A 25,015-nucleotide genomic window follows, 5' to 3' on the forward strand; every position below is an offset into this window, starting at 1 on the left:
TATCCTCCCTCTGCTTGGTCCTCCTGAGCACTCTGTTTCCCTCACTGATAAGACTCTAACCATTGAGAAAGGGACATTTTACATAAAATTGTCCATGAGGAAAAGCCTAGGTCTTTCAATTGACCTCTTTCCTCAATTCCTCTGGGAAAAGGGTGTTAAGCATTCAACTCCTAGATGTCCTCCTCATCCTCTGGAGATTCCTTTGGCCCACAGTAAGCATAAACGTTTTATTCCAGCCTTTACCCCTAGTGATCAGGAAAGACTTAATTTAACCCCTGTGGCACTTTCTCATACTGTGGGGTTCTACTATTGGCTTGTTGCTTCTGAGATGCTCAAGCAGTCACCAGGGTTTCCATACGTGGGGGTAAACATAGTACAGAGTAATCAGGGTTTCTCTCTTTAAGAGAGAAGGAACAAATAAGGGATTTTGGGGTTATGTGTTGATAAGGAACAACTAAATCCAATCTGCCCAAATCCTAGTCAGGCCTCAATACATAGTTGCTAACATTTTTAGGATCACAGGAAATAAAGGAAACCTGAGTGAGGGGACTTTGAGGAATGCATTGGTAAGAGACGACTTATCTGACCTACTCAGGAGTCCTAGTCAGGCCTCAAAGGGTGGTCACCAAAGATTTTGAGGTCCAAAGGAGATAAGAGATGCCTTGATCTGGTTCAGACAATGGAGGGATACCAAGGGATGCCCTCTTCCCTGTCGTCTTTCAGCTGTGTAACACTCCATCTGGCACAAACACACACACACTGGAATTCCTTTCACCTCCAAACTGGAGGGAAAATTGCTTGATCCAAATAATAGTTGGAGGGAAAGATAACTCTTGAGGGAAACATAAATTTTAATTCCATCTTACAGCTAGACTTACATGAAAAATTCATGTAATTCAAGACCAGAGGAAAAAAGTGTCATTTTAAAATTAAAGTCACTTGGGACCTAAATGCCTATTTTATCAGCGCTTACACTCTGTGACTCTGCTGCCTTAACATGTTCTGCCCTAAATGCTACAGCACAGGGAAGGAAAATGGAATGATTTCATATGTACAAGTCTTATTTACCTTGAGAACATTTACTTGAGGATTTCAGGGTTCTCACATTCTTTAAATATCCAGACTGACTCTAATCTGACCCAAAAGTGCACTCTGGTCTGATAAAGATGTTCTTCATACTCCTTTACTAGAGTAATTATGGCAATGTCATTATTTAAAGAAATCCTTTATTTTAAAATTTTCTTTATTTTTGAGCTCCTGGTTTTATGCTGAATTCACATTTGATCTTGCATTCCTAAATTAATGTCGTTTTCTGATCAATCTTATCTAACTATAGATTTTTTTGCCTTTTAAATATTATTGTTTTTAATTATACATGACAAGATAATGTATTTTGACATTTTATGCTTACATGGGGTATAACTTCCCATTTTTGTGGTTGTACATGATGTGAAGTTACAGTGGTTGTGTATTCATACATGAATATAGGAAAGTTATGTCTGATTCATTCTACTATCTTTCCTATTCCCATCCCTCCTCTCTTCTTTTCACTCCTCCTGTCCAATATGGTGAACTCCTCCCTCTCACTCACCTATTGTGAGTCAGCATCCTCATATCAGAGAGAACATCTGGCCTTTAGTTTTTTGGGATTGGCCTATCTCACTTAGCAGGATAATCTCCAGTTTCACCCATTTACTGGAATATGCCATAATTTCATTCTTCTTCATGGCTAATATTTCATTGTGTACATATACCACATTTTCTTTATTCATTCACCTTGTTTGTCACCTCCCTCGTGGGAGGGAGAAGATGGTCTACTCTACATTGTCATGGGCTTCTGTGAAGGAGATGATCTGTACTGGAAGCTCAGGAGCAAAAAGGGCAACTTCTGCCTGAGAAGGTGGTAGAATGGTTTGTACAGATTACTATGATTTTGCAGTATTTACATGAGAAGCACATCCTTCACTGAGATCTGAAAACTCTAAATGTCTTCCTAACAAGAACAAACATTATCAAAGTGGGTGATCTAGGAATTGCTTGAGTATTAGTAAAAACCACTGTGACCTGGCAAGCACTCTCACTGGCACACCCTGTGTTATAGTCAGCTTTTTCACTGCTGTGACTAAATGATCTGTCCAGCACAATTATAGAGGAGGAAAGGTTTATATGAGAACTCACAGTTACAGAGCTCCTAGTCCATAGAAGGCCGGCTCCATTCCTTAGGGCTGGAGGTGAGGCAGAACATTATGGTGGAAGAGTGTGGCAGAAGGAAGCAGCTCACATCATCAGGAAGCAGAAAGGGAGAGAGAGAGAGAGAGAGAGAGAGAGAGACTCCACTCTCCAAGTACAAAATATGTCACTCCCCATTTCCAATCTCTTCCAGCCACACCGTATCAATTCAATTAATCCCATCAGGGATCAATTCACTGATTGGGTTAAGACTCTTATAACCCAACCATTTCTCTTCTGAACCTTCCTGCATTGTCTCACATGTGAGCTTTTGGGGGCCACCTCACACCAAATATAACACCCTAGTACTGGAGTCCTGCATTGTTCTCAAACAGACCCTGCAACTATAAGTCTGATATTTGGGCTTTGGGATGCTGTGTCTATGAAATGCGCACCCTGAAGCATGCTTTCAATGCAAAAGACACGAATTCTTTAGTTTATCAGTTTGTTGAAGGAAAGTTGCTACCAATACCAATGTTTATAGCCCATAGCTGTCAGAACTGATAAGAACAATACTGAACAAAAGACCCGAAAAAAGACTCTCTGTGAGGCGCATCCTGAGGCAGCCTCATATAAAATGCCAAATCTTCTATTTCATTGCTTGATATTGATCTGTTTAAATTGTGTATGTCCTCATGGTTCAGTTTGGGAGGAGCATATGTCTCTAGAAATTTGTCAATGTCTTCAGTAGTTTCTATTTTGTTGGAAAAAATTTTGTTGGAGATAGGGAGAAAGAGAGAGAGAGAGAGAGAGAGAGAGAGAGAGAGAGAGAGAGAGAGAGAGAGAATAGAATCCCCTCTTGAACTCTGGTAGTTAGAGATGGGGCAGGCAGCTCTCAGATGGCTTTATGTCAGAGTTTTCCCACCCCCACACCATTGACATGTTAGGACAGATGATTCTTTCTCATGGGAGGCCTTCTTGTGCACAGTAGGATATTTAGCAACATCTCTACCTACTACGTGCCAGTAGCATTCCCCTACTTGTGACAATCAAAAATGTCTCCAGAAGTTGCCAAATGTCCCCTGGGTTATGTTGGGGAATAAGAACCATTGATCTGAATGAAGCATTAAAAAAAAAAAAAAAAAAAAAAGGCATAGACTGGCAGAATGGATTAAAAAGAAAGACTCAAAAATATGCTGCCTTCAAGAGACTCATCTCATAGAAAAATACATCCACAGACTGAAGGTGAAAGGATGGGAAAAAACCTACAGTAAAAAAAGTGGGGGTTTCCATCCTTATTTCAGATAAAGTAGACTTCAAGGAAAAGTTAGTCAGAAGGGATAAATAAGGACATGTCTACTGCTTAAGGGAACCATAAATCAGGAAGACATAATGATTGTAAATATTTATGCCCCAAACAATGGTGCATCCGTGTACATCAAACAAATCTTTCTCAAATCCAGAAATCAAACAGAACACAACACATTAATTCAGGGTGACTTTAACACACTGCTGTCATCCCTAAATAGATCTTCCAAACAAAAACTAAAAAAAGAAAACATAGAACTCTATAACAATCAATAACCTAGACTTAACAGACAAATATAGAATATTCCATCCATCAAGGAGCGAATTCACTTTCTTCTCAGCAGCACATGGAAACTTCTCAAAAATAGATCATATGTTATGCCACAAAAAAGCCACAAAAAAATAGAGCTACTGCCTTGTGTTCTATTAGATCATAGTGGAATGAAATTAGAAATCAATGACAAAATAAAAAACAGAAATTACTCCAACACCTGGAGGCTAAATAATATGCTATTGAATGAAACATGGATAACAGAAAATATCAGGGAGAAGATTAAAAAAATTCTTAGAGGTAAATCAAAATGATGATATAACATATCAAAATCTCTGGGACACTATGAAAACAGTACTAAGAGGAAAATTCATTGCATGGAGCACATTCAAGAAAAAAAAAAAAGTCAACAACTAAATGACCTAACATTACAGCTCAGAGCCCTAGAAAAAGAACAGAACAACACCAAATGTAGTAGAAGACAGGAAATAATTAAAATCAGAACTGAAATCAATGAAATTGAAACAAAAGAAACAATTCAAAAAATTGACAAAACAAAAAGTTAGTTCTTTGAAAAAGTAAACAAAATAGACAAACCCTTAAACACACAAAGAGAAGTAGAGAGAAAACTCAAATTACAAAATTTGTGATGAAAAAGGAAATATCACCACAGACACCACTGAAATACATAACATAATGAGAAGTTACTTTGAAAATATATATTCCAACAAAATAGAAACTACCGAGGACATTGACAAATTTCTAGAGACATATGCTCCTCCCAAACTGAACCAGGAGGACATACACAATTTAAACAGATCAATATCAAGCAATGAAATAGAAGAAGCCATTAAAAACCTACCATCCAAGAAAAGCCCAGGACCAGGCGGATTCTCAGCTGAGTACTACAAGACCTTCAAAGAAGAACTCATTCCAATACTTCTCAAAGTATTCCAGGAAATAGAAAAGGAGGGAACCCTACCAAACTCATTCTAGGAAGCTAATATCACCCTCATACTCAAACCAGGCAAAGACACATCAAGGAAAGAAAATTTTAGACCAATATCCTTGATGAATATAGATGCAAAGATCCTTAACAAAACACTGGCAAACCATATCCAAAAACATATTAAGAAAATTGTGCACCATGATCAAGTGGGGTTCATCCCTGGAATGCAAGGTTGGTTCAACATCCATAAATCAATAAATGTAATCCATCATGTCAATAGACTTAAGGATAAGAATCATATGGTTATTTCAATTGATGCAGAAAAAAGCATTCAACAAAATACAACACCCCTTCATGCTCAAAACATTAGAAAAAAATAGGGATAGGAATGTACCTGAACATTGTAAAGGCTATTTATGCTAAGCCCATGGCCAACATTATTCTTAATGGAGAAAAACTGAAACCATTCCCTTTAAAAACCAGAACAAGAAAAGGATGTCCTCTTTCACCACTTCTATTCAACATTGTCCTCGAAACTCTAGCCAGAACGATTAGGCAGACTAAAGAAATCAAAGGGATACAAATAGAAAAAGAGGAACTTAAGCTGTCACTCTTTGCTGATGACATGATTCTGTATTTAGAGGATCCAAAAAACTCCTCCAGAAAACTTCTAGACCTCATCAATGAATTCAGCAAAAAAGCAGGCTATAAAATCAACACACATAAATCGAAACCATTTTTATACACAAGCGATGAAACATCTGAAAGGGAAATGAGGAAAACAACTCCATTTGTAATAGCCTCAAAAAAAAAATACTTGGGAATCAATCTAACCAAAGAGGTAAAAGATCTCTACAATGAAAACTACAAAACATTGAAGAAAGAAATTGAGGAAGACCTTAGAAGATGGAAAGATCTCCCATGTTCTTGGATAGGCAGAATTAATATTGTCAAAATGACCATACTACCAAAAGTGCTATACAGATTCAATGCAATTCCAATTAAAATCCCAATGACATACCTTACAGATATAGAGCAAGCAATCATGAAATTCATCTGGAAGAATAAGAAACCCAGAATAGCTAAAGCAATCTTTAGCAGGAAGAATGAAACAGGGGGTATCGCAATACCAGAACTTCAACTATACTACAAAGCAATAGTAACATGCATCTCTTTTGATGCATGGTATTGGCATCAAAAGAGACAGGTAGATCAATGGTACAGAATAGAGGACATGGACACAATCCCAAATACATACAATTTTTTCATACTAACCAGAGGTGCCAAAAATATGCAATGGAGAAAAGATAGCCTCTTCAACAAATGGTGCTGGGGAAACTGGAAATCCATATGCAACAGAATGAAACTAAATCCCTATCTCTCACAAAACTCAACTCACAATGGATCAAGGACTGTGAAATCAGACACAGACCCTGCATTTTATAGAAGAAAAAGTAGGTCCAAATCTTCAACTTGTTGGCTTAGGATCAGACTTCCTTAACAGGACTTCCACAGCACAAGATAAAAAGCAAGAATCAATAACTGGGATAGATTCAAACTAAATAGCTTTCTCTCAGCAAAGGAAACTATCAGCAATGTGAAGAGGGAGCCTACAGAGTGGGAGAAATCTTTGCCACTCATATTTCAGATAGAGCACTAATTTCCAGAATCTATAAAGAACTCAAGAAACTCTACACCAAGAATACAAATAACCCAATCAACAATTGGGCTAAGGATATGAACAGACACTTCACAGGAGATCTACAAGCAATCAACAAACATATGAAAAAATGTTCACCATCATTAGTAATAAGAGAAATGCAAATCAAAACTACCCTAAGATTCCATCTCTCCCAATTAGAATGGCGATTATCAAGAATACAAGCAACAACAGGTGTTGGAGAGGATGGGGGGAAAGGTACACTCATACTTTGCTGGTGGGGCTGCAAATTAGTGCAGCCACTCTGGAAAGCAGTGTGGAGATTCCTCAGAAATCTTGGAATGGACCCACCATTTGACCCAGCTATCCCACTCCTTGGCCTATACCCAAAGGACTTAAAATCAGCATACTACAGAGATACAGCCACATCAATGTTCATAACTGCTCAATTCACAATAGCCAGATTGTGGAACCAACCTAGATATCCTTCAATTGATGAATGGATAAAGAAACTGTGATGTATATACACAATGGAATATTACTCAGCTATAAAGAATAATAAAATTATGGCATTTGCAGGCAAATGGTTGAAATTGGAGAATATCATGCTAAGTGAGATAAGCCAATCTCATAAAACCAAAGGACAAATGATCTCGCTGATAAGCGGATGATGACACATAAAGGGGGGTGAAAGGGGGGCAAGAATGGAGGAAGGAAGGACTGTATAGAGGGAAAAGAGGGGTGGGAGGGGTGGGGGGAAGGAAAAAAATACCAGAATGATTCAAATATCATTACCCTATGTAAATGTATGATTACACAAATGGTATGCTGTTACTCCATGTACAACAGAAACAACGTGTATCCCATTTGTTTACAATAAAAATAAATTTTAAAAAAGTCTTAAAATAACTGGGCGTGGTGACATATGCCTATAATCCTAGTGGCTCAGGAGACTGAGACAGAAGGATTTCAAGTTCAAGATTAGCTTCAGAAACTTAGCAAAATATTTTGTCAAAATAAAATAAAAAGGACTAGGGTTGTAGCTCAGGGGTAAAGAACCCTCAGGTTCAATCCTCAATACTGCAAAGAAACATAAACAAAACAAATGTATTAATATAAATTTAAGACAGTGCTGAGAGTGGAGCGGGACATCAGCAGATCACACATTAACTTGCATTTCCAGAAGACAGAAAATAAATGAGATTCTATTGACATAGAAACCAGAGCAGGAGAACCCTTGCCTAGAACCCACCCTGGAGGGGCTGGGGATGGAGCTCAATGCTAATAGAGCACTTGTCTAGCATGCATGAGGCCCTGGGTTCATCCTGGCATTGCCAAAAAATGAGACAAAACAAAACCTACCCAGGAGAAGCCTCAGGGAGGTGAGGGAGTTCAAATAGAAGGCACTGGACCTGAAGAGAGGAGTGGGAAGTGGGAGAGAGAATGACATAATTAATTAAAGGATGATCTCATAACCTCTCCATGGCCATCCCTGTGTATGGACACAGTATTTCTTTCCTGGACAAAAAAAGCAAGGATCACGAATACAGTGCATAAAGTGGCCTAGCAGATGGCACAGGTGAGGGAAGTGGATGAAGACTTGGAGGTAAACAGAGACCACCTGCCTGATTGTCGAGGTGGTTGCACGCAGCCCAATCATCTGAATCACCTGAGTTTCCAGGAAAAGCTAGAAACCTGGATTTTTAGGTGAAAGTTGTTGATAATTTCTTGAATATACATGTAAATCTCTGTCCTTAAAAGCCACATGGGGCCATGGACCACCCAGTGGTGGTCTTTTTTAAACAAAAATTGAATAAGTTGCCCTGGAAGTCTATGTCTTTTGATTGATGAGTGTAGGTCATTCACATTCAGGGTTATTATTGAGATATGATTTGTATTCCCAGTCACTTGGGCTTACTTTTGGTTTTAAACTTGGCTTGGTTTCTCCTTTGAATGGATTTTTCTCTAAGGCAGTTCCTCCCTTTGCTGACCTACATTGTTGTTTTTCATTTCCTTCTCATGGAATATTTTGTTGAGAATATTTGGTAGCACAGGCTTTCTATTTGTAAATTCTTTTAACTTTTGTTTATCGTAGAAGGATTTTATTTCATCTTCAAATCTGAAGGTTAGTTTTGCTGGGTATAGGAGTCTTGGTTGGCAACCAAGTTCTTTCAGAGCTTGAAATATGTTCTTCCAGGCCCTTCGAGCTTTTAGAGTTTGGGCTGAGAAATCTGCTGATATCCATGTTGGTTCCCCCTATATGTGATCTGATGCTTTCCTCTCGCAGCCTTCAAAATCCTATCTTTATTTTGTATGTTAGTTATTTTCATTATAATGTGCCTTGGTGTGGATCTGTTGTGATTCTGTGCACTTGGTGTTCTCTTGTATTTGATTTTCCATTTCATTCTGCAGGTTTGGGAAATTTTCTGATATTATTTCATTGAATAGGTTGTTCATTCCTTTGATTTGTATTTCTGTGCCTTCCTTAATCCTGATAATTCCTAAATTTGGTCTTTTCATGATGTCCCATAGTTCTTGGAGCTTCTGTTCATGATTTCTTACCATCTTCTCTGTTTGGGTGACTTTATTTTCAAGACTAAATATTTTGTCTTCATTGTCTGAGGTTCTGTCTTCTAAGCGGTCTAATCTGTTGGTGATGCTTTCCATTGAGTTTTTTATTTGGTTTATTGTTTCCTTCATTTCAACGATATCAGTTTGTTTTTTTTTTTGTTTGTTTGTTTTTTGGTTTTTTTTTTTTTTTCTTGATAATCTCTATCTCTTTGTTGAAATGATCTTTTGCTTCCTGCAGTTTCTCTTTCAACTGCTTATTGGTATGATCATTCATTGCCTGCATTTGTTGTCTTATCTCATTCTTTGCTTAACAAATCATCTTAATGATGTATAACCTGAAGTCCTTTTCTGACATTTCTTCTACCATACTGTCATTGGATTCTATTAATATAGACTCCAGATTTGTTTGGATCATTTTCTTTCCTTGTTTTTTCATGTTTTTCATGTATCTTCCCCTCTAGCAGTGCAGATCTGGTGTACTGCAGTTTCCCCCTATAGGTTTAGAGTGACCCTATAGGTTTCTAAACCTTTTCTTTAAGGGGGAGATCAATATTAGCAGTGCCCAGTTCAGACAGTGTGCAACCCTAGACCAAATATTGCCTATAAGAACATTAACAATATTGTCATAATAAACAGAATAATTTCAATTATCTTCAGTATAACAAATATATTTGCAATAAGGTCTGCAGTTCTAATGGAGGACAAAGAGGATGGGGAGGGGTGTAGGATGTAGCTGTTAATGGGATAAGAAAAGAATATATAGAAGTTCTAGATAATAGAAAGAGTGAGAGTGTAATCAAAAGAAGTTGGTTGTTAGCATGCAAAAAGGGAGAAAGAGGGAACAGGTAAACAAAAGGAAAAGGAAGCAAGAAAAGTAAAGAAATAAAAACTTAAAATTTTTCAATAAGGAGAAAAAAGAAGCCTACACTATAACAGTCATATACACTATAACAGTTTCAGTAGCCTGATGTGAGAGAGGTACCCGACAATGAGCTTCAAGTCTCCAGCAGGCATCTCAGGATGAGATGCCCCACCTAAAGATGGGAGATATAGCTTCCAGGATTATCCAAGATGGCCGCTCTGGCTTCCAAATGTGTTGGCAAATGGGGAGTTGCAGCTCAGGGTGTGGACGTGGTCAGCTGGAGGTCCTGGAGATAAGGTGCAGTTGTTTGGCAGGGGTCATGGAGGTGGGGTGCAATCAGTCAGTCTGGGGGTCCTGTTGGTAGGGCACAGTCATTCTGGGGGTCCTGGTGGTAGGGCGCAGTCAGTTGGTCTGGGGTGATGGGGAGCAGTCATTTGATATGAGAGCCCTGGAGGCAGGGAGTGATTGGTCGGGCTGAGGAATCCTGGAGACAGGGCTCAGTCAGTCCGACCAGGGGTCCTACGGGCCTTGGCTGTTGTTTCAAAAGGCGGCAGCTGCATGTAACCAAACCTGCAGGTACTGTGACAGTGAACTTCCAGGCAACAGCAGGCAGCTGGCGCTCCCCTGGCGGTCTGTGGTCAGTATTCCAGCAGGTATCTTTGCATTCCAACAGTCACTTCCTTAACTTTTGCCTTCACATCCCACTGTGGGAAAAGAGGCTGTCCTATCAACACAACAAACTGTTGAAAACCAAAGAAGAATGCTCATTGGGTCTAGGAGCAGTTCAAGGAACAGTAAGACGTCATTATTAAAGGTTAGTGGGAATCCCCAAAATACACACATGGAAAAATAAATAAATAAAAGGACTGACCATTATCAGCCAGAGAGGCGGAGATTAAAGCAGTCCTAGGGAGAGATGCTCCCATCAGGCTTTACAGTGCAAAAGTCTCTGAGTACAGTGGGGCCAGGAAAACTGCAGCAGGAAAGCCAGCCCATCCCTGCCAGATGGTTCTCTTCTGACTGCAGTATCACTCAGGAAAGGAAACTGATTCATTGCTTGTCTGAGGATGAGTTAAGTTCTTCTACAAGTTCAACTGATAAGTCAGATGGGAATTCCAGGGAAGGGAAAAGTCATACAAATGAAATGAGCGACTTGGTACAATTGATGACTGAGACCCTTAAACTGGATTCTAAAGACAACTGTGAAGATCTTCCATTACCAAATCCAGCATCAGAATTCAAACTTCATCTAAAATATCAGGACACACTGGTACTTCCTGGAAAAGGTGCAGAAAAGACAGAGGAGTTCTAATTTAAAGAACTGCCTTCAGCTATCATGTCAGGTTCTGAAAAGATCAGAATAGTCGAAGTCTTAAGAGTGGATGTCAGCAGGGGCTTAGAAATTCAGATTTTAGAGCAGGTATATGATCTTTTAGGAGAGGAGGATGAATTGCAGAGGCACATTTTCTGGAGCATATGGGTGAAAAGTATACAACTTACAGTGTGAAAGCTTATCAGTCGAAATCGTTTGAAGAAAATGTGAGATTTTGAGAATTTGTTCTAATCTGTCAGACCTAAAGACCTATTTTCAACGTTTTGGACTTTGAAAACAAATTATAATAGTTATTATAAAGCCATTCATCACCCCTTTATATCTCTGGGAAAAACATGGACAGAACAGAGTAATTATGAGGTATGTTCACAAAGGAAAGAAATCTTTGACTTTCATATTCTTTTTATGAGGAAAAATGTTACTTTTTTGGATACTGTTTACTGAACCTAAAAACACTTAAACTTTATATCTATAACTTAATTTTAAAGGTGTTAATTAGCTTGAAAACAGGACCCTAAAACATTGGATTGGAAGTTTTATATTGTACTGTAGTGATAAAAACAAGAAACAAATGACATATATCCAGGGATGATATCTGCTTTTGTTAATAACCTTAGGGAGTAGTTGACATTATTTAAAAAGAAACAAGTCAATTCACTATTCTGGGAATAGATTCAAAGAATATGAACTTCTATGTAGTATTTGAGCAGCTACATCTCATTTTTACACCCTGATGAATGTTTAATGTTTTCATTTAATATGAATCTCATTTAGGGTGTATAAGAATTGAATCTAAAGTTTATTGGCTTTGTAAATCATTATGTTTTAACATGATAATTTTGTTAGATTTATTTTTCCATCAGTGAAAACATCTCTTAATTACTTTTCCAATTAAACAATTTGTAAATGAAGTTAGTTTTTTTGTTATATTGGATATACATAAGGAGGTGTGTATATATATATACACGTTTGTTTTCTCTGGAAGTTTGTCTTTCCATATTTTAAATGTAGGGTTTTATAACACACTTTATTACTTGTTTAATAAGTAAATTGTTTTAATAAAATATGTTTTGATTAATGTTCCATCCAGCAGAACTGGCGCAGAGAAAGGAGACACCACCAATCTTTAGTTGACCAGATTTATTGCGTCCTCCCTGTTTTTCTGCCTCCTTTGTTCTGCTACTCTCTCCCTTCTTCTACCCTCTCCCTCTCTCTTCCCCCAGGCTCCTAACTTATCAGTCAATTATAGCAAAGCTTTCTCTCACACAGGAGAGCATGCAGAGGAATGTCAGCATAGCACTATATGAATCACGAGCTGTCCACGCGCGGCATGATATTAGATAGCCAATCCTAGAGCCTGGCGTCAACACGTCATAAGTCTCCAAGGAACTAGTAAGCAAGAAACCTTTGTGGGTACTTCCTTATTTTGGTACCCAGTGCCCTTTGGCTCATAGCCAGGTGCCATCTTGTCCAAGACAGCCCTCAACAGATTAAAAAATTTTAATCCTCTATGTATCGAAGTAACAAGGATTTCTTAAAACATTAATCTGCTGTTATCTATCAAGATAATTTCTTGTGTCTGTTAAGTTTTATTAAACTAGTCTTAAAGGAATTAGAGTTTGTACAACTCTGGTTAAACAACAAATTAATTTTAGAGTATTACACTACACTACAAATTCTAAATTTTTCTTTAAAAACTAAACTTAGTTAATATAAGAACATCAGTATAATTGTAGTGCTGTTACTGTCTTCTTTGTATACTCGATGAGTTCATGTCCTCCAAGTATACAAGTCTTTAAATATAAGGTTTAGAAGAGCATTTTATCAGGCCTGTTCTTTGAACTAAAGTTTTCTGTAGCAATACTCTTTCAGACTTATATAGATATAACAAATTTAGTTGGGAATTTATTTATGTTACTTAATATTTTGTAATTGGATAAAATATTCATTTATCAATAAATTATGTATAACATTTTGTGTTGCTCTTTACACTGGGATGGTATCACGCTCCCTCTGCCCGCAGAGAGAGACATGACAAATGTCTGAAGCTTTGGAAGTTTATTATGCACAGTCCCTCTCCTACACTTCCCTTACTCCTAGCTTCCGCGCACTCCCAGCTTCTCTTCTCTCAGCTTCTCCCAGCTTCCACGCACTCTCAGCTTCCAGCTCAGCTTCAGCCTCCGCCTCCGCCGCTTCTTCCGCTTCTGCCTCTCTACTCTCCCACCCACCAGGCTTATATACACTTCAACCAATCAGGGGAGAGTACACGAGGTAAATGCGGACAGCTGCAAGCATAGGATAGGTACACGAGGGGGGCATGCTCTAGTCACATCGTTAACTAGCCAATCATTGGAATTCGCTGGTTGTTTACTGTATAGTTGGCCGCTTTTGGCTCAGCGTCAGGCGCCATCTTGACCATGCCCAAGGCTGGGGGTCCTGGAAACCCCGACAGATCCCCCTTCTTTACTATTAAACTAAGGCTCGGGACCGTGTCTGTCTTAGGCTGAGTGGTCAGCATATGTCCTTACCCGTCATCAGAGCCTGCAGAGCATGCTGCAGCTCCTGTCTTAGGTTGGTACACAGCCACCTCCTTCATTACCCATCTTTGACTACCGGTCCAGCATCAAGAGCCATACTAATGGGGGGCTGTCAGCCTTTAGGGCGGTCATGGCCTGATGAAAGATAATCTGATCTCTCTATTGGCTAGCTCGTAGATGCATGCCAAAACGAATGAAGAGAAGGAGGGCCAAGGCAGAGGAGTACCACCATAGCTCCTAAGCCTGCCCGCTGTTTGACAAATCTATAAACAGAAGAAAAACCATATAGCCATATTAAATACAGAAACAATATACATCCCAGAAGTGTTACAATACGGGCAACACAAACAGCTCTCAGGGAATAAACGCATCCCAGTCCCAAAAGTTCTTGCAAGGTATCCGCTTGTTCTTATAATGAGTCCACTCTCTGATAGAGTCTCTATGGTCTGCAAGGCTGCAGCTGCATTCTCGGCCAAATGATCGTTGTTATGGTTGTGTCAATGCTGCTACTGCAAGGACTGTGATGACAATGATCACGGCTGTTGCAATGTCAAAGCCTCTTCTGTTTCTTGATAATAGCACTGGCAATTCTATATCTGCAACAGAAACTAGGACTGGTAGGAAGATAGAAATGTGCAAATTGCACGGGTGGCAAAAGAACCATTCCAGCATTGTGAGAGATAGCACACGGTTAGTGAACAGTTAAGAGGTGTTATTAGAAATGTTAGTTGGTAGAAACATAAAAGGGAGGAAATACACAAGCTGACGTGGGAGGAAAAGCAACACCACAGCTAGGGTCAGCAGAACGAGTTGCTCTACTCTGAGTCTGATTTGTAGTATGATTCCAACGGCAAAGTGCAGAAATTCCTCCTGTTAAAGCAAAGAAAGACTAGAGATATCCTTGTCACCAAAAACAGCACGACCTGAAAAATCATCAGTAGAATTGACAGGCTTTTAGAGGAATTGGTGAAAACAAGAAAAGGAAGGATAAAAAATGTGTTAGTTAGAAGTGAAAAATATGGCCAGGCTAACAATGGCCCATAGGTTCCGGGTTTGCCTTTCCGTCTGAGTTTTTGTTATTGGAGGAAGGCTCAGACTCGCCATTGCGAGGAGGAGCAGCATCACTTGCATGCTGTAAAACTCTGATTAGCCTTTCTGGAATCCAGACTGGAGTCTGTTGATCCTGTGGGAAAATACAAACAGACCCTCGGACCCAACAAAGGACTGGATCCGGTCCTTTCCAACAACCTGTCAGGATGTCTTTCCATTTTGCCCATACTTGAGGAGTATTATGGGGATTATAATGTCGATCAGCTGCAGAATGGCCGTCCCTATCCAGAGTTAAGAAATTTAGAATGAAAAGAACTAAATTAAGTTTATCTTTAGGAGACTTGTAGGAGGCTCCTATTCCCCCTTTTTGTTTATTTAGACAATTTTTTAAAGTAAGATGTGCTCTTTCCACAATGCCCTGTCCCTGAGGATTATAGGGGATGCCAGTGACTGATTGGATGTTAAATGTTTGTAAAAACAACCGGAAGCTTTTGGAAGTATAAGCAGGACCATTATCTGTTTTAATAACTTTAGGTATGCCCCAGCCAGCAAATGCTTGTAGGCAGTGTTGAATGACATCTTTTACCTTTTCTCCAGAATGAGCGGAAGCCATAATGACCCCTGAAGCAGTGTCTACTGACACATGTACATACTTAACAGTACCAAATTCAGAAATATGGGTTACATCCATCTGCCAAATATGACCAGGCAGCAGTCCCCTGGGGTTAACTCCAAAGGATTGTACTGGGATTAAAGGAGCACAATGTTGACAATTTTTTACTATTTGTCGAGCCATGCATTTAGATATAGGAAATTTTCTGCTCAAAGTAGTGGAATTTACATGGAATTTTTCATGAAAGAGTTTTGCTTGTTCCTCTATGGAAAAAACAAAGATCGATTTGGTGGCCATATCTACCAAGTCATTAGCATTGGCCAAAGGTCCTGGTAAATTAGAATGAGCTCTAATATGTCCTACATAGAATAGATGTTTATGCTGTAGGATAAGGTTTTGTAGCGTAGTAAAATAAGAAGCTACCGTGGACATGGAAGAAATATGAGGTACCGTTTCAAGAACCTGTAAAGCGTTAACGATATATAAGCTATCAGATAGAAGATTGAATGGCTGATTATCTGCTAATTTAAAGGCTAATATTACAGCTGCAAGTTCAGTAACCTGTGCGGAGTTGGGTGGAACTATTATGGTGTGAAGTTGTTTATTGATAAGTACCGCACCTACTCCATTTTTGGAGCCATCAGTAAAAATGGTTACACAGTCTTTAAGAGGCTGGACACTAGTCACTTTTGGAAAAACTATGGGAGTATTTTTACAGAATTGAATCCAGGGATGTTGGGGATAATGGTTATCGAACTGAGCTGAAGTGGAACAATATAATACTGACCAATCATCATCATTATTAATTAGCCATTTAATTTGCTGAGTGGAATAAGGAGTTATAATAATAGACGGATGGATTCCAAAAACAGTAATGCAAGATTCTATTCCCTTGAATATTACCTGAGCAATAGCTTGGGGATATGATTGCAATGTTTTAGCCGGAGAGCTAGGGAGATTTATACTTTGCAGAGGTCCTCTTTGCCAAACTATGCCAAAAGGGGTGTGCTTCTCTGAGATTATGATTAAACTTAATGGTTGAGTAGGATCACAACGATCAATGTAACACTGCTGAAGTCTATTCTCTACTAGTTGTAAGGATATCCGTGCTTCGGGAGTAAGTTTCCTAGGGGAATTCAAGTCAGGATTACCTTTTAATATATCGAATAAAGGTTTTAATTCCCCTGTGGATAATTTTAAATAGGATCTGATCCAGTTTTAATTCCCCTGTGGATAATTTTAAATAGGATCTGATCCAGTTAATGTCACCTAAGAGTTTCTGAAAATCGTTCAAGGTATTCAATTGATCTGTCCTGATGGTCAACCTTGTTGGTCTGACTGTAGTAGCAGTGAGCCTTGTACCCAGATATTCTTGGATCTCCTCTAATTGTAATTTTTCAGGAGCTATCATTAGTCCTCTCTTTTCTAATGCTTGAGTTATAAATTGTAATGCTTCTAACAAAACTTCTTTTTCTGGATGGCAAATAAGTATGTCATCCATATAATGATAAATCAACAATCTCTTAAACTTTTGTCTAGTAGTTGTTAACACTTTATCTACGTATATTTGACATATAGTAGGACTGTTAGCCATACCTTGAGGCAACACGGTCCATTCGAATCTCTGGTCAGGCTGAGTGTGATTAAGAGAGGGCAAAGTAAAAGCAAATCTCCAACAATCATTTTTGTGTAAGGGTATAGAGAAAAAGCAATCTTTTAAATCCAGAATAATAGTAGGCCAATTTTTTGGTAGTGCAGTGACAAGAGGGAGTCTACATTGGATGGGTCCCATAGGGTACATTTGTTCGTTTATGGCTCTTAAATCATGTAATAACCTCCATTTTCCTGATTTTTTCTTTGTTAAGAATATTGGAGTATTCCAAGGAGAGGTAGAATGTTGTAAATGACCTGCTTGTACCTGCTCTTGTACTAACTTATGAGCTGCCTCTAGCTTCTCTTTTGTTAGGGGCCACTGTGGAATCCAGCGAGGCTTATCATCTTTCCATATTATAGGGATTGATGGTTTATCAGTGGCCCCTAGGAAAATCCCAGTCCATGAGAATCATTTTTTGGTGGAAGTAAAGGCAGTGGTTGGGTAGATCCTTGACTATGTTTTCCTAATCCTTTTTTATCATCATAGTTCATATTTTGTAACATATTTCTTACAGAAGTCCCTTGGTAAGTCTGATCAGTGGTGAGTTTCATATCCATTTGCTGCAGGACGTCTCGTCCCCATAGGCTAATAGGAACATTACAGACATATGGCTGAAATATTCCTGTGTGTCCCTCTGTATCTTTCCACGATAATGAGGAAGCACTTTGATTGGGGCTTTCTGCTACTCCTAAGCCTCTCAAGCTCTGAGCTGCTGTGATCAATGGCCAGTGCTTTGGCCAGACCATTGCGCTAATAATACTTTTGTCTGCTCCCGTATCTAATAAACCTGTAAATTCCATATTTCCCACTTTTAATTTTAGGAGGGGCCTCTGTCCCATATCCATAGTAAGGTTTATTAAAGTGGTTCCTGTTGATCCAAACCTCCTTGTCTTTTATTTGTATTTTTACTGGGCCACAAAGAATGTTGACTGGGCAATATAAGCATTTGTGCAATGCGATCCCCAGGAGAGATGACCGTAATTCCTTTTGGTGAAGAGACCAAGGCTTTTATTTGTCCAGTGAAATCAGGATCAATAACCCCTGGGTGTACTATAAGTCCTTTTAGTGTTGAGGAACCTCTACCTAGTAATAGTCCTACACTGTTCTGTGGGATTTTTTCATGCCAATCAGTATCAATCATCTGCACCCCCATATCTGGGGTTAGTATGAGTCTGGAGGTGGCACAGATGTCCAATCCGGCACTTCCTGAGGTGGCTCTGCGCTCCCCTTCTCTGTGGGAGGATACCACCATCGGGGAACTTGTTGAATTACCCCGTATATTTGTTGCGGGCCCCGGGGAGGGCCCTGTCTCCCGTTTTTTTGAAGTTTAGGATTCAACCCTAGGAAATTATCCTCCCTATCTCTAATAGGCTGACAGGCACTATTCCAGTGACTTCCTCTTCTGCATCTTGGACATAGCCCAGGTCCGGTTCCCAGGTTATTCTTTGTATAGATGTTCCCACCCCGGGCAAAGGGTGGCCTTTTGTTTGGACAAGTGGCTTTTAGATGTCCCTTCTGTCCGCATACAAATCATGATCCTAAAGGCTCTTTATTAGTTCTTGAAGGGAACCTCCCCTGGGCTTGTGCAAGTGCAGCAGACAACAAGGTGGTTTGTCTGTCTATGGCTGCTACAAATGCACTGCTCTGCGCCGAAGTATCATTTACATCTCTACACACTTTTAAGTAGGCGGACAAGTCTTTGTTTCTCCATGGTCTTATGGCCTCCCTACACCACCTGTTAGCTTGTTCGTAAGCCAACTGTTTTACTAGGGGCATGGCTTACTCTGCATCTCCGAAGATGCGTGATGCTGTTTGAATTAGCCTATCGACAAAATCCGCATAGGGCTCACTATTCCCTTGAGTTGCCTTTGACAACTGGCCCTGCAAATCTCCTGCTCCTTGTAATGTTTTCCAGGCCTTGGTTGCAGCCACGGCAATTTGCGCATAGACTGCTGGATGATAATTAAGCTGTGCCTGAAGGGTTTCATAAGGTCCTACGCCCATAAGCATGTCCCTATCAATTTGGGGATTCCCCGCTGCTGCATTTCGGCGGGCAGTATCCGTAGATATTTCTTGCCATGATGTTTTCCACATAAGGTACTGTCCCCCAGACAGAGCGGCCCTAGCAAGATTAGTCCAGTCCTGGGGCACTAAGTTTAATGATGTCAAGGTATCTACTAAGGCTATAGTAAAAGCTGACTGAGGACCATATGTGCTAACTGCTTCTTTTAACTGTTTCACTATTTTAAAGTCTAAGGGTTGGTGGAATCTTTGATTTTGAGCATCCTCAAAAACAGGATACGCTACAGATCCAAGATGACTCCATTCTGAGCGTAACCCGAAACCGGACGCTTCATGAGGGGGTTCCCTATTTATGGGAGGTGCACTAGGCAACACGGGCACTAGAGGGGGCTTTTTATCTAGTCTTAATCTTTGTACTCTTTTTTCCAGTTCCTCTCCTGATAATTCCCCTTCCGATAGTTCCTCATGTGAGTTAGTTCCTTTTTCTGAATTTTGAGAAAGATATGAGCGTTCCTCTTTTATTTCTTCCAAAACCTGTCTTCCCTCAGCTAAAGGCTCGGTGAGTGAAGGTTTTTTGTTTTTATCTTGCAGACAGGATTTAATAAGAGACCAAATAGCCATAGTGCCTACTGGCAAGGGATTTTGCCTATCCGCTATACGAAGGTCTTTCCCCAGCTGTTCCCACTGTAGGGTATTCAAAAGGCCCTCATCCAAAAACCAAGGGGAAATCCTTTCCACAGTATCAAGAAATACTTTAGCTGTTTTTTCCTTTAATGGCGTCCCATGGCTTTTTAATAACTCCCTGAGGGGCTGCTGCATTCTGAATTTAGACATTTCAGACCCCATTGTTACTAATTTAAATAGCTTTAATTATGGCAGTTACAAAATCAAACAGTGGCCTAGCTGCCAGGAGCAACGAGATTATTGAAAGGAAAACTATCAAGTGTGCATTAGAATTTTTATAGCGGCTTTTCACGTACTACCTACACCCTAATTGGACCGCTTCAAACGTGTTTCTACTTTCACTTTAATTAGACCGCATTCCACGCGTCAGGACCGCCGACGGCGCATCCCAATACCTTTTAACACACGTTCCACGCGTCAGGACCGCTAATGGCGTATCCCGATACCTTTTGACCCGCGTTCTACGCGTCAGGATCCCGATACCTTTTAACCCGCGTTCTACGCGTCAGGACCGCTGATGGTGCGTCCCGATACCTTTCAACCGGACCGCACTCCGCGTGTCCCCAGGACCGCTGATAGTGTATCCTGATACCCTTTAACTTTTTTATAACCAGTTTAACTTGTATACAAAAAAAATTTTTTTTCAAATATCTTACCTTGTTTTCTTTTATAAGGCCTTCATCTTCCCTTCATGTCCCGGGTTTCGGCACCAGTTATCGCGCTCCCTCTGCCCGCAGAGAGAGACATGACAAATGTCTGAAGCTTTGGAAGTTTATTATGCACAGTCCCTCTCCTACACTTCCCTTACTCCTAGCTTCCGCGCACTCCCAGCTTCTCTTCTCTCAGCTTCTCCCAGCTTCCGCGCACTCTCAGCTTCCAGCTCAGCTTCAGCCTCCGCCTCCGCCGCTTCTTCCGCTTCTGCCTCTCTACTCTCCCACCCACCAGGCTTATATACACTTCAACCAATCAGGGGAGAGTACACGAGGTAAATGCGGACAGCTGCAAGCATAGGATAGGTACACGAGGGGGGCATGCTCTAGTCACATCGTTAACTAGCCAATCATTGGAATTTGCTGGTTGTTTACTGTATAGTTGACCGCTTTTGGCTCAGCGTCAGGCGCCATCTTGACCATGCCCAAGGCTGGGGGTCCTGGAAACCCCGACAGGATGGGAATTTAAATGTATTTTGGAAGGTACTAAGGAAAGCCTGGTTTATTTAAAGATTAACAATGTGGAACATGAAAACATTTTGCCACTTTCCCACAAAAAGGTGTTAAAATCCCTCAGCTTGTTTTATGCATGTGATGTTGGATTGTGTTAACTGATATTCACTTAAACTCAGGAAGTAATATATGAGGACTTCGTAAAATAATATTTAAGAAAGAGGCAAAGATCGTCTTCAAAAATAAAACACTACCTAAGATTTGTCAAGAGGCCACCTCACCTGAGTTAAGACTCTACCTCTCACCTTATTCCATATTAGGATAAATACTTCCATTCATTTAAAATTAATTTCAAATATAGATATTTTTGTTATAAAGATTACTGTGATCTTAAAATAAATAGGAAATATAATATATAACTAAGTAAATGTTTGGAATTATAAAATTATGTTTCTTGGTTCATAGCAATTATGCAAACTGAATATGTTATTGCTCTTGTTAATTCCATCTTAGTATTTTCCTTGTAAGCTTTTTAACTGTTGTCTGTTAGTGTTTTGCAGAAGTACGACCTCTAATAGAATAACCTGTGTTAATTTGAGATAATAGGCCATCACTTTTAGGACAGACAGAATTTAAGTTTGACTTCCTCTACTACTACTGACTCCAACTAAATGGAAGGGGTGAGTAACTACAAAATTATAGATATTAAAATTAAAATCAAGTACTTCTACTTCAAGACTGATAAAACTGGCCTGATAGATATTTAAAACCAAAATGTAGAGACTAAATATAAAAAAATAAAGGATCCAAGAAAGAAAATAGTCAATATTTGTCTCTTGTCTCTGAATGAGGGGATTCTCTAAAGGCTTTGCAACTCTGGGCCACATGACCTCCCAATCAGAGGTTTCAATAGGACCATGGAGAATAGAAAACCAACCAGTGTACATGCTGCTAAGGGTCATTGGAAAGGGAAACATCCCTGATGCTTCCAAGAGAAGCCACATGTGATCAGCAAGAACTTGACCTATTCTAGTAGATGGCTAAAGAAGCTTAGAGGCTTCTTCCAAGTTCCCAAGAATGACCCCTAAGGAATTTCATCTGATTCTTAATGGTAGATAGGAACAAGGTCAATTTGACTAGCTTGGTCTTAAACACATGGCAGGAGAGTTATAACCAAAAGTCAGCCCCACCAAAAGCAAGTAAAACTGGAGGATCTAAAGGAAATATTCTTAGATAGGAGGGTCTAATAACTGTCAAAATAGACTATCAGAGTCAGAAGCTTTTCATAGTCAATTTGAGACCTGCAAATCTTCCTTACCTCCTACATAGGCAGGCTTGATCTGTGTTTGCTAGTATGATTATCTAGCCCTAAGTGACAGAAATAAAAGGATCTCTAGTAAACATAGAGGTAATGTCAATGGAAAGATGTTTACTGAAATCAGATGGCATTAAATATCTTAACTACATCTTATGAGAACATCTGTGACAATTATAAAACCTAAATGTTGTATATATATTTATAACAACTCTGCTAATGTTTCTAAAGCCTCAACTGGTCTTCACTCACAAATAAGTGGCATGTGGATACCACCTAGACCATTGATGAATTATCATCTTCATGGTTTGCAGAGACTAGTTCATAACACTAATTTTATGCTAATTATTTACAAAAATAATGCTTTGCTATCTTATTGTCTTCTTAGTATGATCCATGTCCTGTGCACAGCAAAACCAGTTACCTACCAACTGCCACCATGGACCTCTGGACTGTTCTGATGCTAAATACCCTTAATTCTCCCAGGACTTCAGGTTTCCTTCCCCTAAACATCACTTCTTTTCAGCAGGAAGTAGCCAGAATAGGTTGATGCCCAAATACCCTAAAAGAATTTAGGGGCCCAAAGTCCTTGAGGGGGGAATATAAATGGTCAGATAGATGAGGATGAGGATGGACAGACAAGGTTAAGAGAAAATCCCATAAAATAAGCCCACTCGCTAACTCCCCAGATGCTCTCTTTGCTGAAAAGTCATCAGAGTTTTTCAGGTGTTTAATCTTCAATATCAGGGAAGAAGGACCTGTTCCTGTTCTCCAAGACTGGTATTACCTTCTTCCTCATCTCCTAGTCACTTCTCTACTTCCTCTAAATGGCTTGCCCCCACCATGCTGTTGTGATTGTTTTACCCCAGCTACAACATCAGTCCCATTTTCTTTCTCAAAGTGCCCTCCAAACATGACTCCTCTTTACCAATACATTCCTGGTTTCTCTCCTATCTGAAGGGTCATTTTCCTAGGTGCTTCAGCTGGCTTCCCTGCTGTTGACACAATGAATGTTGCAGTGCTTTAGGACTCAATCCTTTCTGTCTTCCCTACTTATACACTCTCTTGGAGACTCTTCATCAGTTGTATGACTTCAAATACCATATACATCCTGCTTTGTTTTTCCAGATCAGAGTTATCCCCAAATTCCTATCTGTTGTAGGGAAATTTTTAGTTTACCCTTTCTGAATGAAGTTTTGTTAACATTAGTCTGTGAAATTAAGGCAGATAATGCAAATAATGAGACAGGGGTAAAGATTAGGCAGTCAGTGCAGGTAATGAATGATGGAGGTTGAGATGGTGATGACTGGATATCGAAGGGAGAACAAAGGGTTGCTAACAATTAACCTCTGCATTCATGCCCCTAGTCATATATAAGGGACAATTAATGAGAATGTTTAATGAAAGAAAGAAGTTCTGGGGTCTGTAAGAAAGTGAGTTGCTCCCTCTCCCACAGATCTTTGACTCCAAGATCCTCTTCTCTTTAGAGAAGTCTGTCTCTTATCACTTTATTAAATAAAACTTGCTCTCTGCTTGCCTTGGCAGTTCTCTCAGTGTTTATTCTTTGATTCTCAAGAACATAGAACAAATCTCCACTAGACTGGTATCAATAACAGGGAAAAGAATATATTAACTGTATTACCTGCCTAAAAAAGCACAGGAGTATGGAACTCCAAGAGGGACAAGATGGTTGAACATTGCCTAGAGCTTAACAAAAGGACAGGGACTTTTGGAAGGAAGGAGGGTGTGCAGAGTAAGTAAGGGTTGTCTTGTTATGAAAATGAAGTCTTCCAGGTAACAGTCTCTGACTGGGCCAGGTGTCACATCCTCAATCTCCACTTATTATGTAAAGACCTTTCCTAGAGAAAAGGGGGATTTCAGAAAAGTTGGTGCCTGCACACACTGTTTGCTAATGTTGATAGATGTAAATTTCTTTTCACAGAGGACACCTTACCAGAGGCATTTCTATGTTTGCAGAGGTCTGCAGTTTCTCTTTAATAATCAGTTCAAAATTTGTCAAGAAAATGTATTTGGGGTGGGATATTTTACTCTCCCACACTGCCTACTCAACACCTCTAACTGAATGTCTAAAAATCTTCTCAAAATTAACATGTTTCCAAAGGAACATTCCATTTTTTCTTGCCTTTTTGTATCAGAATGTTTCTTCCTCTTCATGCTCTGGCTGCATTCTTGAGAAGGGAAAGGTTATATCCTTATATGGTGCAAGGTGGAAGGATAAAAGGGGTGAACATTCAATATCAAACGCTTTTATAAAGGCATCTAATCTGAAAATAACATTCTGACAAGGTTAAAGGGCAGTATTTCCCAGATATCTTCTGATCACTGTTTTATGTCACCCATGGTTGATTGGGTAATTGGTAGGAAAGGAAATCTAGAATTATGGATGAAAAAACTGAGTATGTAACCCTTTAGAGTACTTATATCTATCAACTTGTAAAAGATTGAAACCAAACATGGATAAAAATACTACCAGTCACAGGGGCGTGCCTGTGATCTGTTCATGGGGAGCAATCCATGATTTTCTGAGGGAAGAAGGCTAAAGTTGACTGATGTCTTAGGAAGCATTAGATTTAATATTCTGTTTGTTTTCTGATCTTTTAATGATGTTAAAGACAGTGAAGTTTCTAAGTGAGAAGGAAACCCTCACTTTCTGAGAAGTTTCTAATGGGATGTAACTCAATGGTAGAGTATAAACTTAGCATGTGGGAGGTCTTCATTCAATACCCAGCACAAAAACAAAAGCAAAAACAAAATCAAAATTAAAAAAACAAAACAAAACCCCCCAAGGAGTTGGGGGAAGTCTTGCATAATTTACAAATAACTGTACCAGTAA

General features: G+C 39.5%; 1 pseudogene; it reads left to right on the forward strand.

Annotated features, from left to right (window-relative positions):
• The first annotated feature begins 1,799 nt into the window (after positions 1–1,799).
• Positions 1,800–11,341, forward strand: LOC124961294 (serine/threonine-protein kinase Nek4-like; annotated as a pseudogene).
• The last annotated feature ends 13,674 nt before the right edge of the window (positions 11,342–25,015 follow it).

The sequence above is a fragment of the Sciurus carolinensis genome, chromosome 12 (genome assembly GCF_902686445.1).
Source record: "Sciurus carolinensis chromosome 12, mSciCar1.2, whole genome shotgun sequence".
Classification (NCBI taxonomy): domain Eukaryota; kingdom Metazoa; phylum Chordata; class Mammalia; order Rodentia; family Sciuridae; genus Sciurus; species Sciurus carolinensis.